Below are 15,878 nucleotides of genomic sequence, written 5' to 3'. Positions count from 1 at the left end.
CTCTGAAATCTCCAGGAAGAAAATGCCCAGGGTTTCAGCAGCTGAGCACATCCCCAAAGGCGACTCGAAGCAGAGCCCTGGGGAGATGCAGGCTCCCTGTGTGTGGGGAGGACAAGGTGGCCAGCAAGGGAGAAGTCAGCTGAGGACCCAGGAGCTCCACATCTCTGCAGACGTGCTGGCAATCACCGCTCTGAGCCGTCACCTGGGGAAGGGCTGCAAAACACCGAGGTGATGCTGAAGCAGGAGGAGATGCTTGGGCACACGGCAGCGTCCCAGGAATGTGCTGCTCTCCTATGCACTGCAAATGAAAATACAATAAAACCAGTGTCAGGATGGAGTTTGTCCCTGGAAGGGATCCCTGATTCCTGCAGGGAGCTCCCAGATGCTCCCAGTCCGTGGACTGGGTAAATCACCCCAGTAGCTGCCCCTCGTGTCCAGGGACACCGGGAGCTGGGAGAGAGCGCAGGCCCACAGGTTATTTTCACACCAGACATTTTCTCCTTTTCCAGGTGGAGAGCGGAGCACAGGGAGCTGCAAACCAAAGCAGAGGGGATTTGCTGATCATTTTTTTGGGGCGCTCATAAATTCAGGTGAAATTCCACCAAGGTTTTCAGCCAGGGGAAGGCAGCAGAGGAGAGAGGAGGCGAGCGCTGAAAGTTGAACCATGGCATCTGGAGAGTCCTTTCCATACAATGTACCCCGCTTTCCTACAGTGGAAGTACAGCCCTTTTGGAACTGCCTTTTTGTTTTGGAAGGGCAGAAAGGCTTGGGCATTTGCTCCTGATCAGGATATGTCAGGTTTTTTTCCCCTGGGGCTCCCTTATCCCTCCCCCAGCGCACACACAGCCGAGCAATTGTCCCATCCTGTCCCCATGGCATCTGCCACCCTCCCCGTGCACCCCCGAGTCCTGGGCTGCCCCCCAAGCCGGGATCTTTGCTCAGGTTCATCCTCCCGAAGTTCAGCTCCAGACATCTCGGTGCTATTTAAATATTTACAGCAGACGGTGGTAAAAAAGATTGAAGCATGAATTATTCACAGCTTCGCTTTTATCTTGGCAAGGGGCGTTGTGTTTGGCAGGGAGGGTTCCTCCGGCGGAGGGATGGGCTGCGGCCGAGAAAGTGGTCAAGAAAGTGGGGAGGGAGGGAGGGTCTCGGGGTGGCTGAGGGGAAACCAAGCGGGCACATACGGGGCATGGAGAGATGAACCTGGCACTGGTGCAAGACATATTTTTTCCTCCTTGCACGCCTTTCTAAGGGCACAGGGCTGGTGCATCGGGAGGATGTGTTGGTACCCAGCTGACGTGCCCGAGCACGTCGGAGGTCTCTGGGTGCGGAGATGCTGCGGTGCCGGCGTGGCCCCGTGTGTGGGTGTAAGTCCTGGCTCCAGGCTTGTCCCCAAGCCTGGGTGTCCCTGTGCCTGAGCAGCAAGGCGATGTCAAACGGGTCTGCGTCCCACTGAGCTGCCATTTTGGGCATCCCTGGCACTGGGCTATCTCGTAACCCAGCCTGCGTGGCTCGAAGGGGAGAGGTTTCCTGCAGGTAGCACCGTTCACGCGATTGGTTTGGGGAACACGCTGCAAATCCCTCCACACTCCTGCTCACCCCTGAGCAATTTACCTCCAGCACGCTCGCAGAAAGCGTAACGCAACCCCCTGCAAGACACTTTTTCTGGGGACTCACAGGCTTCTGATCACACCCTCAAGGCAAAAATAAGTGTTCCAAACCTCAGCTGCAAAGTGGGATGTAAAATCCGCTTTGCCTTTCTGTCTCTGGCAGCTTCTCCCCATCGGGACTGACTCCCACCAGCCTGTGGATGGATTTTGACACCATTTCGGATGTAAAGGGGAGCAGGTGATGTAAATCAGAGTCAGCTTTTGGAAAGGACGAGTAGGGGAGAAACACACTAGGGAAAAGAACCCCATAACCCTGTGTCTCCTCTCCCTGGGATTGTGGCTTATTTTCAAGCTGGTGGCATCTTGTTTGCATCCAGATCAGCCTGAGCCTGGTGCTGGACCAGTCTCACCAGTATGACCATGCAGAAGAACCCACCTGTGATGGCTGTGTCTGGCCCTACATCCCAGCCCTGGTAAATGCCCTGTGTGGAGGGAGGGAAGCCAGCACCGGTCTCGCCGTGCCAGCTGTGGCACCGCGGTGGGTTGCAACGAGCGGGACATCCCTGCCCCTTGGCTCCGCTGATTCCCACCGCAGCAGGATCCGGCCCTCGCCAGCTTTCCAGGCTGCTGCGTTTGCTTTGCCTGCAGCAGGAGGCGTGGAGTGAGGAGCTGTGATTTGCAGCTCTGTTTCCTTCACCATCCCTGGCGAGAGCAAAATTAAAACGGGGTTTTATAGCTCCTGCCTCCCCGCAGAGGCTGCAAATCCTTCTCGGAGCAGCAAGAGGGGAGCGGGCAGGCAGCAGGCAGCTCGTGACTGTGCTCGGAGCAGGATCGGGCCCCATGGGACTCCCAGGGCGGTGGAGCCGCCGGTGTCTGCTGCCAGCCTGGCCCATGCCAAGCACTGGAGGCTTCTCCTAAAGGCCACTTGCCCTTTATTCAGCCTAAAATCTCCCCTTCTGACCTGGAGGCCGGCTGACTTGCTGGGCATCCCCAATGTCACCCCAGCTGGGGATTTGGCCCCTCGACTCCATAGCTGCAGTCGGGGGGAGAGGGTGTTGGGGGGGTGGGTGTTACACCCTTTTGACCCTGGGCTCAGCTCCCACAGCCCCACTGAACACTGGCAGAACGATCCCTCCGTGCCTCAGTTTCCCCACATCTGCAGGAGCCGCCATACAAAGCTCGGGGGGATCAGGTTTGTAGCTAAAGGCAACACAGCATTTTTTAGCTTTTCCTGGGAGGGTGTTTCCTTGCATATTAAAAAAATTAAAGGCCAGAGAAGGGAGCATTTGGGTGCCTGCACCCCAAAACCCAGGTGCGCTTACAGAGCAGCAGTGTTTGCATGCACAGCTTGAGATTCAGCATCACAGCCTGCAAGCAGAGGATGCCCCGGGTTTTTGCAGAGAGGAAAAGCTGCATTTCCCTGTTTGGCCACGTACCATCAGCAGGGCTTCCCTGAGAAGTTATTCAGCCATAATAATAATAAAAAAAGTGTTAAATGATTCTGCATAATTAATCCCACGGAGGTATCCCAGCGAGGGCTGTGTCATGCCAGTGGGGTGGGAGAGAGGGATCATTCCTACTTAGCAGATGGAGAAATGAGGGGTGAGGAGCTCATCTGCAGAGGAGGGAAATTCAGAAGGTTGCACCGAGGGTTTGCCCAGCCTCGTAATTAAGGGCTAGCCCTTCCCTGGGAAAGACCAATAATTATCTCCTTGCTCCTGGAGGAGAATTAGTCATTGCTGGCCCCCAAAAAATATTTCTGATTTTGTCCTTCTCATCTCCAGCAAGGGTGGAGCACGGCCCTGTGTCCAAACCAGGGGCAGCTCCAGTTTGATGTGGGATTTCAAGGTGCTCCCCCCGAAAGCCAACCTCTGGCTACCCGAATTCCAGCCCGTCCTCGGGCTCTGTCCCAGATGGGATTTGCTGGGGGGATAGCTTTAATATTTTGCTTAAAAGTATTTTCCAAGAAGTCCCCTGGAGCTGGGGGTGGGGGATCATGGCAGGCTGCAGGGCTGAGCAGGGCTGCGGGCTGCCATCGGGGCAGGCAATGTTGGGATGAGAAGGAGCATTTCTCCCTAATCCTGCCAAAGAAAGCCAGTGCAGGAGAGGGGACAATCCCATTTCCCAGTTGGGAATCGCTTCTGGAGGCTCCCCAAGGTTCACCTCTCAAAGGGATGTGGCACGTCTTGTAGTTTTATGGATGCAGAGGCTCAGAGACCTCAGGATCCTCCAGGAGTGATCAACAGCTTCCCGAGGATGAGGATGGGGACAGGGACAGTGTCTCCAGACCTTTCCCCTGTCACGTCTCCAGGGATGTGTGCCGTGGGGCCACGCAGAGCCCTGCCTGGTTCTGCGGGAGTTTGTCCCTGCGTGTGGTCTGTGGGGCAGAGAAGATGGGCCAACCCTCAGCTACGGTCCAGCATCTTCCAGCGATGCTCCAGCACCTTCATCGCTCCTTTTCACCCTCTCAGTAAAGCGGTGGGAAATGCGGAGGGACCATGCTGTGACCAGCACTGGAGCTGGCATCAAACAGGGTGCCCAACATCATGGGTGCTGATCACCACCAAGATCCTTCTCCTTCCCATTCCCCACCCAGTTCCTCGATTTTCACCCACATTTTCAGCCCAACCGGCCCATCTGGTCCCGACCAGTAGGGGAACCTGCTCGTTAGCATCATCAGGGGAGCTGTGGGCTAACTGGGCACCTGGGGAATGAGGCTGATCATCTGGTGAGCAGCTCCACCTGCCTGAGCTTAGAAAAGGACCTTGGGCAAAGGTAAACCAGTCTGGGGCCGTCCCTGGAGCTGCTGGTCTTGTTGGGACAGCTGGAGATACACTGCTCTTGGGTTAAAGCAGGTGAGCAAGGCCAGACAGAGCTTCGCAGGGAGCAGGGGCTGTGTTTGGATTATTAGGTGGAAATAAAACCCGAGATGTGACTGCTGGAGGGTGTGGATCTGCGTTTCACAGGCGGCAGCGCTGGGGATGTTGTGACAGCTCGCTGGCAGCTGCTGTCTCCACCGTCCTCTCCTGTGGGATGCGGGGAGGGGGGAGAGGGTTCCTTCATGGAAGAGAAGAGGCAATGTGGGTTTCTGGGGGGTTGTTTTGTTTTAAACCAGGGAATTTTGTTGTCTTGTTCCTGTGGGGGTGCGATGCTGCCTGCTGAGCTGCTGGGAGCAGGGCTGGGGGGGTGGAGGGGACATTTTTGGGGTAGGAATGAGAAACCAGCCCCCAGGAGCTGTCTAGAGTCAGCAGCAAACACCTCATTTTTTTGTCAAATACTTATTTTTAATGTTTTACCCCAGGAAGGCTGTGGGGTGCAGTGGCCTTTGGGCTGACGAATATATCGCTGTCTAAGAGCTCCTGATGAATGTATCAGTGTTTGAGCGGGTCTAAGTCTAACCTCTGTCTGCCAAGGGACTGCGTGAAGGTGCCAAGTGGGTGTATTTTTCCCTTTTTTACCCCAAAGAGGGTTAATTTTGCAGAGGTCACTTGCACTCACCTAACTTCCAGGGGCATCACTGTATCGAGGGAGGTTTGCACCAGCTGAGGACCCAGAGCAGCTCTTTAAACATCACGTTGGGGGTGAAAAAGGGAGAGAAGGGATGAAGGAGAGCAAAGGGGCTCCCATCTGTCAGGTCTTCTCCCATGGCTTCTGCTCGGTTGTGCGCGGCGGTGGAGGGGGCTGACTGAGCCGGGTGTGACAGGTCATCACGTTAATTTGCCAAGCTTTGGGAGTTCTCTGGAAATCAGGTTTTGGATCGCGAGAGAGGAGTTTGAGGGAAGACAGCAGAATTTAGGGAACATGCTGGAAAGCCTTGTCTCCACCAAGACTGTTCCTGAAAGATATCTTTGCCCTTTGTGTCCAGCATCTCTGCCTCCACCGCAGGAATGAAGCTTTATGATCTAAAGCTTAATTGTCACCAAGAAAAGCGTCTGCCTTTTACCCAGCTCTGGCAGAAGCCCATTTGAGCTCTAAACTAGCAGAAAAGTGAGGGTTTTTGCAGCAGGTGGGCAAACTGAGGGGGCTGGGACAGGGGAAATGGGACCTTGCCAGTGCCTGCAGCATCCTGGCTGATGCAAACATTGGTACCCACCACCAAGAGCCCTCTCTCCTCCCTGCCCCAGGTGAGTGGGGCTGAGAAAACACTTCTTGGGGAAAAACCTGGCATTTCATCCCAGGGGTGAATGGTTTATAGGGGAATATATATAGACCTGAGCTCCAGAATATGAAACAGCTATGAATCAACCTCTTATTGTGGCTCCTGAGAGCTGGTGCCTAAATCCCTGGGACAGCTTGATCCCTAAATCCGGTGGCTTTTGGTAGGGGAAGGGTCCCTCTCTGTATTTCCACCCTTGCCTTCCTCCCCGGAGCAAGAAGCGTTGGCAGGAGCCTGGTGCATGCGTGGGGCCCGGCAGGTTTCCAGCTCTGCCTTCACCCCAGATCCTCAGCTTTTTAATCACAAGCAAGAAATGACCCCAGCAGCCTGTGCCAGCCTCCCCGTGGTGGGCAGCTCTCGCCTTCGGGGTCGGACAACCGCAGCTCAGGGTTATGCTGAGATGGAGAAAACAGCTTGAATACCTGTTCCTATGTAGTTGTACATATATGCATGTCGATATGTGTGTGTGTCTGTGTTCTTTTTTGTCTCTCTGTATGTGTGCAGGTAGAGGAATATATATGTACATGCGTGTACTTTATCTGCTTCCCTAGAGAGCAGCGGCACCAGCAGAAGCACCTTCATCTATACCTTTCTAATCAGCCCAGAAAGTCCTATTTTCATTTGATGTGAAAGTTTTTCCCCAAAAGACCACCACGTTTTGTCCCCAGGCTCATCCCTGGTTGCAATGCATCCCTGCTCCCCCCTCCCGAGGCAGCCCGAGAGGCTGTCGGAGCTGAGACCTGCTGCAGCTCCTGTCCTGCTCAGCATCTCTCAGTGCAGCAGTGTCCTTTGTACCTGCAGCTGGATGGGTTTGCGCCGCTGGAAAAAGCCTCGACGCCCATCACACCCTGCTCTGGGTGTTGAAACGGGTGATTTTAATAACGACAAGGGGAACTCGAGCCCTGAAAATCCCTCTTGGTGCATGCGTGCCCGTAGGTAGAGCATCCCTAAATAAAACACATGCACCACTGTCCTCTTCTGGCTGGAGCTGTAATATTGCAGCCGCTTGACAATACCTGCAGGACCCTGTTTTGGGGGTAAATTTGCTGCGTGCCCTCACACCCCGCTGCAGAGGACGGGACTTGGGGGTCTGACTTGGGCAGCGGCACAGCCCGGGGTTTGGGCAGCGAGGGAGAGGGGTCTGGATGCGGCAGCCGGGTCCTGCGGCCCACGGGCTGCTACCGTGGGTTGACGCCGGTCCTTATGAGATTTGAATAAATGCTGTATGCTGTGAAAACGCAGTTTTGGATTAAGCTGCTGTATTTCCATCCCCCCAGACAGGGGCACTGTTGGATTTCATTCCTGGTACAAGATGTTTTGATCATTTTTGGTTTACGGTCCACTAAAGCTTCTCTGAGGGGGCACAAATTCCTCTGCGGGGTGAATTTAAGATTACTGACAGTAACTTTAATTTTCTTGGTCATTTTTTCAGAGCCACCCTTGGCCAGCAAGACCCGGTAACCACAGAACAGACAGAAACTGCTGCTTTGGAGACACCAGCAAGTGTTTTCTGATGTTACCAGGCTTTAGCTGCTGCAGGGACTTGATCTGGAGGCTCAGATGGAGTAACCCGAACAGGCAGAGCTGCTGCCTCTGTGCTGAAGGAGGACGGAAGGGAGCAGCCCCGCGCCTCACTCACCCGGTACAAAGGGATGTTTTGGCAGCTCAGCCCTCTTGCATGCTCCATGCCTCAGTTTCCCCATCTATAACCTCACCTTGGGCAGGGTTTTGAGACAATGATGTAAAGCCATGCCTGGTTTTATGACTCTGTAAAGCAGGAATATCAGCTTGGGATGGATGTTGCCTTGTCATTGTCTCCTACACCTCCCAGGAGGGAGCCTGGGAAGGCTCCAGTGAGGCCAGTTACAACCAGGGCACCAGAGCCATCTCCAGATCCCTCTTCCTGGAGCCCTCAGCACAGGACAGATCTGGAGCTGTGGGAGCAGGGCCAGAGGAGGCCCCAGCAATGATCCGAGGGCTGGAACCCCTCTGCTGGGTGGCTGGGGCTGTTAAGCCTGGAGAGAAGAAGGCTGTAGGGAGACCTTAGAGCAGCTGCCAGTACTTAAAGGGGGCTTCTGAGAAAGATGAGGACAGGCTTTTTGGCAGGACCTGTTGTGATAGGACAAGGGGTAATGGTTTTAAACTAAAAGAGGGGAGATTTAGACTGGATATAAGGAAGCAATTTTCATGATGAGGGTGGTGAAACCCTGGCACAGACTGCCCAGAGGTGGTCGATGCCCCATACCTGGAAACTTTCAAGGTCAGGTTGGATGGGGCTCTGAGCAACCTGATCCAGCTGAAGATGTCCCTGCTCATGGCAGAGGGTTGGATGAGATCGCCTTAAAAGATCGCTTCCAACACAAATTGTTCTATGATTCCTCATCCTTTGGCTGATAGAAAATGGGCAAGCAACGGCCCCTTCATGGAGGAGGCTGTTGTGGGGGTTAAGTAAGGGCTGAAGATGGATGCTTTAATGTCATCCTTCATGGGTGTTGGGTGAGATGCTGCTCTCCCCAGGGAGGAAGCAACGGTGAGAGCAGATATGTGCTCTGGTCAGAGGTGCTGGTGAGAGTTTCTTATTACTGATACAGAATAGCCTGATTTCGGTGACCAAGATCTGCCGTGACGTGGGTTAGGGTTATGCAAACCCGCCGAGAAGGTGATGGGAGTGGAACAGGAGCCTGTCCATTGATGGGCAGCATCGAGTTGGGCAATGAAGACCCACGGGGTGGAACTTCATCAGGGTCAGCGTGGGGTCCGAGGTGATTAGTGACAGTGTTTATAGACAGCCCGATGAGGGGATGGGGATCAGATTGCCCAACACTGTCCCTGCACGAGGGATAGCATAGCACAGCCTGGTGAAATCAGAGTGGGCAGAGAAAGTGATCACGAAAGATTAGAGAAGGAGCAGCACAGGGGAAAGGGGGCCTTGGGGCACAGGGAAGGCGATGGTGGGGGCCATCATTCTCTGATTAAAGAGCTGGTCCAGGGCCTGGGAAGCTTCTCCTGGCTCTGCCCTAAATGCTCTTCACCTCCTCTGTGCGTTGGGGATGGGATTGTACAGCACACCTGCCTGAGGTCCCTCACTCAGAGCAATAGTGGAGGGTTAACCTGCGTGAGCATCCCGGATTTTCTGTGCTCCTCTTGCTGACAGGAGCCAGCCCCAGGGCACGGGGGTGACGTGGTGGGCTCCAAGGGCCGTAACAAAACACACACTCCAGCAGACTTTGGCTTCCTCTGAAAATGCCTCTTGTGGGCTCACAAATGGGATTTACGGCTCGAGGAGGGAGCTCCTGATGGGAAGGGAGCTCCTGATGGGAAGGACCCTTCTGGCTGCAGCGTCAGGAGGATACCCGAGTGCTGCCCACAGACCAGGTGGGAAATGGGGCTCTGGAAGGCGAGAGGGGAAACGGCTGCCCCTGTTGGAATAGGAGCAGGTGGCAGTCCCGGCCTGCCTGCAACCCAGGCGGCTGCTCGAACCTCCTGCCATGTTGTCCTGGGTGGGGATCATAGAATCACAGAATGGGTTGGGTTGGAAGGGACCTTACAGATCATCTGGTTCCAACCCCCCTGCCATGAGCAGGGACATCTTCCACCAGCACAGGTTGCTCAGAGCTCCATCCAACCTGGCCTTGAACCCTGCCAGGGAGGGGGCAGCCACAGCTCCTCTGGGCAACCTGGGCCAGTGTTTCACCATCCTCATGGGGAAGAATTTCTTCCTAATATCTAATCTAAATCTGCTCTCTTCTAGTTTAGAGTCGTTCCCCCTTGTCCTATCACTCTATCCCCTTGTGAAAAGCCACTCTCCATCCTTCCTGTTGGCCCCTTCAGGTCCTGGCAGCTGCTCTGAGGTCACCCTGGAGCCTTCTCTTCTCCAGTCAGAACAGCCCCAACTCGCTCAGCCTGTCCTCGGAGGAGAGGTGCTTCAACCCTCAGATCACTGAATCATAGAATGGTTTGTGTTGGAAGGGACCTTAAAGATCATCTGGTTCCAACCTCTGCCATCAGCAGGGACATATTCCACCAGCCCAGGTTGCTCAGAGCTCCATCCAACCTGGCCTTGAACCCTGCCAGGGAGGGGGCAGTCACAGCTTCTCTGGGCAACCTGGGCCAGGGTTTCACCATCCTCATGGTGAAGAATTTCTTCCTAATATCTGATCTAATGCACTGATGAGGCAGATCCATGCCCTCCCTGGGCTTTGCAGAGCTGTGGCCAGCGGCTGAGTCGTGCAGAGAACAGGGAGATGCCCAAATCTCCTTTTACTGAGTTAGTCTCAGCTTTCCCTTCTCCTAATCTGGGGTTGTGGGGTGCTGGGGACCCCAACTCCCAAGTGTGTGGAGCAACCCCTCCTTTTTCTCCCCCCATGTAGTTGCCCAGCCTTCCCCTTCCCTCTCTGCTTGCTAGGGATTGCTGGAGCGTGGCCGGCGCTGAGCTGCTGGTGCTTGGCTGCCTTCACCGGGCAGCTCGGGCTGCTCCTGCTGGGGCCAGGCAGATGGCAGGCAGGGCAGGTGGCATCCCTCAGAGCGGCCCCGAGAAAGCCACCGTCATAAGCTTTTGTTTTACTGCCTGGAGCTTCTCTTTCAGGTTCGGTGTTTCCAGGGCATCGTTGGGTCTCTGGGAGCGGGAGCAGCCCTGGTTTGATGGGGGAGGTGTCTGACCCTCCTTGTAGAGGGCTTGGGGTGGCCGGTGGTCCCCTGTCCTGCTCTGGATGGGGGCAAGACCCTGGGGCAAGGCTGGATTCAGCTCTACGGTTTCAAAGCTTTCAGTGATGAGCAAACACACCTAAGTCCCGCAAAGGCAGAAAATAAAGGAGAAGAAAGAACCAAGTGGGACAGGGAAAGGAGGTGATGGAGACAGCAGGGTGCAGCGAGAAGGGAGAAACACAATCCACCCAAGTGGGTACATAATTTATTTGTCCATTAGCTATTAATAAGCCGGCCTTTTGTATCAAGTCTCCTGACGTCCTTGTAACAACTTCAGGCCTTTCTGCGGAGCATCACCCTTTCTGGGTGTTCCTGTGCCACTTGCCATGCTAACATGATTCTTGATATGTCCTGTGCCTTCGTTACCACCATTCAGCTGAACGAGTAATTAATGAGATTCCCCATTACTGCAGTGTAACAGTAACCTCTGGGAAATACCCACGAGGCAGTACCATCTCCTAGGGATACTGGGCATGCATGGCTTTGGGTGGTGCTTGAAGGATAAGGTAAATCTTTGGGGCTTCCTTGTGAGTTGAGTTAAAGCAGAATGGCCAAGCTGATGACGTGGGCAAGCCATGGACCTTTCATTTCACCACCTGCTCTTCATCATTACTGCAGGACTGGAAGTGGTACCTGATACCAAGATGCAGATCAGCTCAACGTAGGAAGGAGAGGTGGAGAAGACCCATCCATCCTGGTCAACAGACTCATGGCTACCCTGCAGCTTGCAGTGCGTACTTCCCTCCTGTCATCCTCACCAAGCAGAATGGGCTTACCTGCGGATAAAGATGACCAGGACTCCACACCATAGGCTCGCAGGACTCATCAGAGCAGCCAAAGACTCCTACAGATGGTTTGTGGTGACTGAGGTAACAAAGTGGGTCAGCTAATGGGAAGACCCTTCTGCAGCCTTGGGGTACGTTACGTCTTCCCTGGCATTGCCTGCTGCTGCTGCTCGGAGCTGAATGCAGGGCTGCTTTCTGAGGTTGCCCACAGTATGGGATCCTCGGTGCCTCCTGGCAAACTCCTTGAAAGGCTCCCAGGGCCTCCTTGGGACATGGAAAGGCCACAAGTCAACCAATCCCCAAAGTATTGGCCTTGTGTCCCTTAGGCATTGCCCAGGGAAGAGCAGTGAGGCCAGGACCCGATCCTGAAGCCAAGCAGCTCCCGTTGAGGCAGCAGCATGCCTTGGTGGGACCAGGAGACTGGACTACAGCCCACATCTGGGCAGGTAAGAGCTGCTTTGGTGCCTTTTAGTCTTAAAATGTGAATGTTGCTTCTTAAAACTGGTGTTGCTGTCAGGTGGGAAGCTCTTAATGTCAAGGGGAATCCCTCATCCCATGTGTATGTAGCCCGTGGAGCAATGAAGGGGACAAATCTGCTCCCAAGTAATGAAGCTATCGCTTGGGGGGTTCAGCTCCCGAGCTGAGCTCTTCAGGGGGTACAAACCCTCTCTTGGGGCAGGTTGCTGAGAATTTGGATTTGTTCGGGGCAGTTGTTACCTGCACATGTGAAGATGCACTGCAGCCCCGCTTGCAGTGCCGTGTGTCTTCCCCGTGTTTCCTTTAAAACCAAGGACGGCAAGACAAGGTAGGGTTTCATGAGGGTATAGGATTTCCGAATCTGAGTCTTTCCTGAGACAAACTCTCTCTAATCCTTACCTGCATGTCAGGGATGCGCAGGCACCGGCCACGTCCGTAACCACCCAAGATACTCTCATTGCTTGAGGAAGGGCTGTAATTTCGGCTGGCTGAACGATTCTGCAGGTGAGTGACTGGTTTTAATTTTATTTACTGTGCTTAGAAAAGTCTGTGCGGCACTGATGATAGAATGGAAATGTAACTGAGCCCAACACCCGTGGAAAGTTCCCACCTATATTAAGCTACTCATTTTATTTTGCTTTATTGTCACTAGGATGTGGAAGAATCACCTGGTTGAAAAGGTTTCCATTATCTCCGGCTAAAATGGTGTTTGGCTCATGGTTTTGTACCAAGTTGTGCTGAGACAGGGGTTTTGGATGCTCTTGGGTTTGTGCCTGAACCCAGACAGAAACGCTTTGTGCTTTGAGCATTTACAGCCTTTGTTTCTCTTCCAAGACTTAAATAAAGTAGTTACTCTTGGCTGTGATCTTTTTAATGGGTTTGAATGCTTTGCAAGTCTTCCATTAGAAAATCATCAGCCATTCCAATCTGCTTTATTGGAGCATATGCAAGAAACATTGAAGACACTAAAACACACGCGAGAAAATATGACTTGCCTTCAGCCTGCTCGAATTAAACCGTAAGGACCTGGGGTGAAATAATTCATCGGTATTTTTGACAGGCTGAAATCTATAGCTGCCAAGAAGTTACTTAAAATCTGAAATAGCAGCAGGAGCATCCGTTTTGTAGGGATGAATTAAATGGGGAGGGGATGAGATGCAGAAGCGGAGGACATCAGACTCAAGCTGCAATAATGGGAGTTAATGGGAGCTTTCTTTTTAGGTTGGCTTGGTCTCGCCTGGAAATAAATGGGGGGTTTTAGGTGATTCCGGGGGACTGAGTGTGGGGATCCCCACAGCATGAAGCTGCACAGTGCTTATCCCGGTGACGCAGAGCAGGGTGTGGGGAGGGTTAATGGGAATATTGTGTCAAAACTGCTTCTAGTTCCAGTGGATTCAGTACAGTTTGCATTTAGTGGTGAAGAGTAACATACAATTTTCAGAGAGTCTGGCAGAAAACCAGGCACTGGGGGTAAAGGTTGGGTGGAAGGTGTTGGAAGGGGCTGAAGAGACTTTCCTTGGTTAGTATTGGGTTCAGGTTCAAGCAAGGATCAATCCAGAGTTACTCCATTAGCACCTTCAGAGTTGTCTGCTGTTTGTGTGATGAGTTGCGTGGCCTCAGGGGTAGGTAATCCTTGTAGAGATTGTAGAAATTTCCATACAAGCAAAGGCTCAACTCAATAAAGCCTAATTTTTAATGGGGAAAAAATAATTGTATTGCTGGTTCCCAGAGCAACACAATCTGGCTTCCTCGGCTGAGCCGTTCCCGTTGCATCTCCCCCAGCCCCACAGTGGCTTCAAGCTGCAGCTTTTACAGCCGAGATCGTGCATCTGTGCCCCCATGAGTGTTTTCCCGTTGCATCCCAAGATGAAATTCAGCTCAGGGCATGCAGTTGGGAAAACCACGGCTTTGCTGAGATGAGTTCAGTGCTGTCCTGGGTGAGGATGGGGGACATCCCAGGGCAGCCACACACCCCTCCAGGCTCGGCTGCTGCAGGGCTCGGCCATATCCATTTTCAAAGGTCATAAGAAGGAGATTGGGAAATTGCTCCGAGGCAAAATCAGCTCCAACTTCATGTGAAGAACCCTGGGCTGTTGGGGGAAGATGACCCCAAAGGGCAGCTTTTTGCTCTCTCTGAGCTCTGAGATCTCCTTTTCCCCACAGCTGGGGGGAGATTTTCCAAGACTGATTTTCCAGGATGTGGAAAGACGTTTTTTTTCTTTTTATTTCTTTTTATTTCCTTGGTGTGTTTTTTTTGAGCAGCACCTCTAGGAGACCCCGACTGCCGGGATGCTGCTAAAAAGGCTCAGCACTGGCTGATCTTGATATTTTCCTTTCCTAATTCAGTGGCACAGCATGGAAAACTGCCCCAATTACACAGGCTGGAATAAAGCTTGAGGGCAAAAGGCTCAGTGTCCTGAACTGCTGGCAGGAGCATTTGGGATGCAGGCGAGGGCTGGGGATGGATTTTGGAGGTAGGGGAAATGCCCTGGCTGGTTCTCGCCCTGCTCCTGCGTGCTTTGTCCCTTTCCAGGGTGATGCTCTCATTTTTGCCTTTGCTTGTGAGGTTTTTGGGGCAGGGAAGGAAGGCAATAATCTCTGCAGGGGCTGAGGAAAGAAATGGAAAGGGAAATAGCTGCAGTTCCATCCAGTCCTGGTGGCAAAGCAGGCAGGGGCTTGAAACAGCAGCTCAGATGCCTTCGCTGAAGGCAGTAGGTGATGCTCGAAGCCATGGCTCTTTGGACTAACTCAGGGGTTATGGCCGCATCCAGCAACCTCAGCTCTGTGCCTGGCTGGGGCTGCTCTTGGCTGTGGCCGGGGCATGCCCAGGACTCTGTGCTGCACAGGCATGACCCCGCTGCAGAAGTTCAGGGAGGAACGGGCACCCCATGCTGTATACAAACAGGATGGAAAAAAGCACCCAGGGGTGCATTTCCTGCTCCCAAAGCTTTGGCAGTTTGTGAGCTCCCCAAATGACAATCCCAGGCCCCAGGGAACGGAGCGTTTTCTCCTGCACCGGCGCAAAGTCTGGCCCAGATGCTGGCAGCAGCCAAGGAAGTGCCCGGCCAAAGGGACCCATGGCCAGAGAAGCCCTGGATTCCTCCCTGGGGCTGGTACCTCGGTGTGCAGCCATGCTGGTGGCAGGAGCAATGGAGGGTTCTGTTTTTCCAGCTTCTCTCTGCTTCCAACTGGGTGCAAACAAACAGGGTCCCTGTGAAACTGGTCCCTGTGAAACGGCTGCGTGTGGCACAGCATCCCAGTGAGCAGCTCTGCATGGAGGGGAGAGAAAGGGCTACATCTGAGCATCACCTCCTCTTCCTCCACTCCAGGCTGCTCCTTCCTCACCCTTGCTTGGAAAGCAAAGGCCACATGTGCGTTTGTGGACACAGCAGTGGTGGGTTGGGGTCCTGGATGTCGCTAATGCAGGCGGGCAGGACCCAGCGAGGGAGCAAAAAACCCATTTCAGGCACAAGAAGAATGAGGGCAAGGAGTCCCACTGGGCTCACGTGGGTACCGGCATTGCCTTTCCGCCCAGCGCAGGAGAGCTCCGAGCATCCCGGCGCTGCCGTGGCCATGCGCCCGCGAGAGGCGAAGGGGCAGCAGCGCCGGGCAGCCCCCGGCCAGCGGAGCTGAAGGAGGAGGAGGATAGAGATGAGAGGACCAGGTGTTTCACGTGCTGGAGGAGGATGAGGATGATGCAAAAGCTGGGTTTGTTTTTCCCTTCTTCTTTGCAGCAGTCTTTGCAGTGGGGTGAAGTTGGGGGCAGAGGAGAGGAGGGTTTGGTAGGTGGGTTTGGGGCGGATGGGTGCTGCACTCCTTTTTTGTTGGGTATTTTTTGGGTGGTGGAGACCAGGGGAGAAGTTTAGATTTTGTCCTTGGAGGAAAACGGAGGGTGAAGCGCTCCCGATCGCTGGGTGCGTGCTGTGAGTAACCCCAGCTTTGCCGGGAGCAGGAGGGTCCCACTGGCATCACCTCAACCACTTTAAGTCTTAATTACTTTTGGCTGTTGAGTCCAAATTACAATGTCCTCACCTGGACGGGACTGTGGGGTCACGGGCTGCTGTGATGTGCTTGGGAGAGCTGCCCTTGTCTCTGCAGCGGGTCTGGCTCGGCACAAGATGCTGCAAGCCCTGAGCGACATCG

The 15,878-nt window shown here is 53.9% G+C and overlaps 1 protein-coding gene across 1 annotated transcript in view; it reads left to right on the top strand.

The window, feature by feature from the left end:
* Nucleotides 1–7,234, top strand: part of LOC104328232 (potassium voltage-gated channel subfamily A member 3) — a 57,599-nt gene extending 50,365 nt beyond the window's left edge. The window contains exon 2 of the mRNA XM_075442830.1: nucleotides 7,202–7,234. The gene's annotated coding sequence lies outside the window, so the exon portion shown is untranslated. The remainder of the gene's footprint in view (nucleotides 1–7,201) is intronic.
* Nucleotides 7,235–15,878: the final 8,644 nt, after the last annotated feature.

This window comes from Opisthocomus hoazin, chromosome 25, assembly GCF_030867145.1.
Source record: "Opisthocomus hoazin isolate bOpiHoa1 chromosome 25, bOpiHoa1.hap1, whole genome shotgun sequence".
Lineage (NCBI taxonomy): Eukaryota > Metazoa > Chordata > Aves > Opisthocomiformes > Opisthocomidae > Opisthocomus > Opisthocomus hoazin.
The sequence above is the reverse complement of the archived record's forward strand: the minus strand, read 5'-3'. Positions and strand labels throughout refer to the sequence as shown.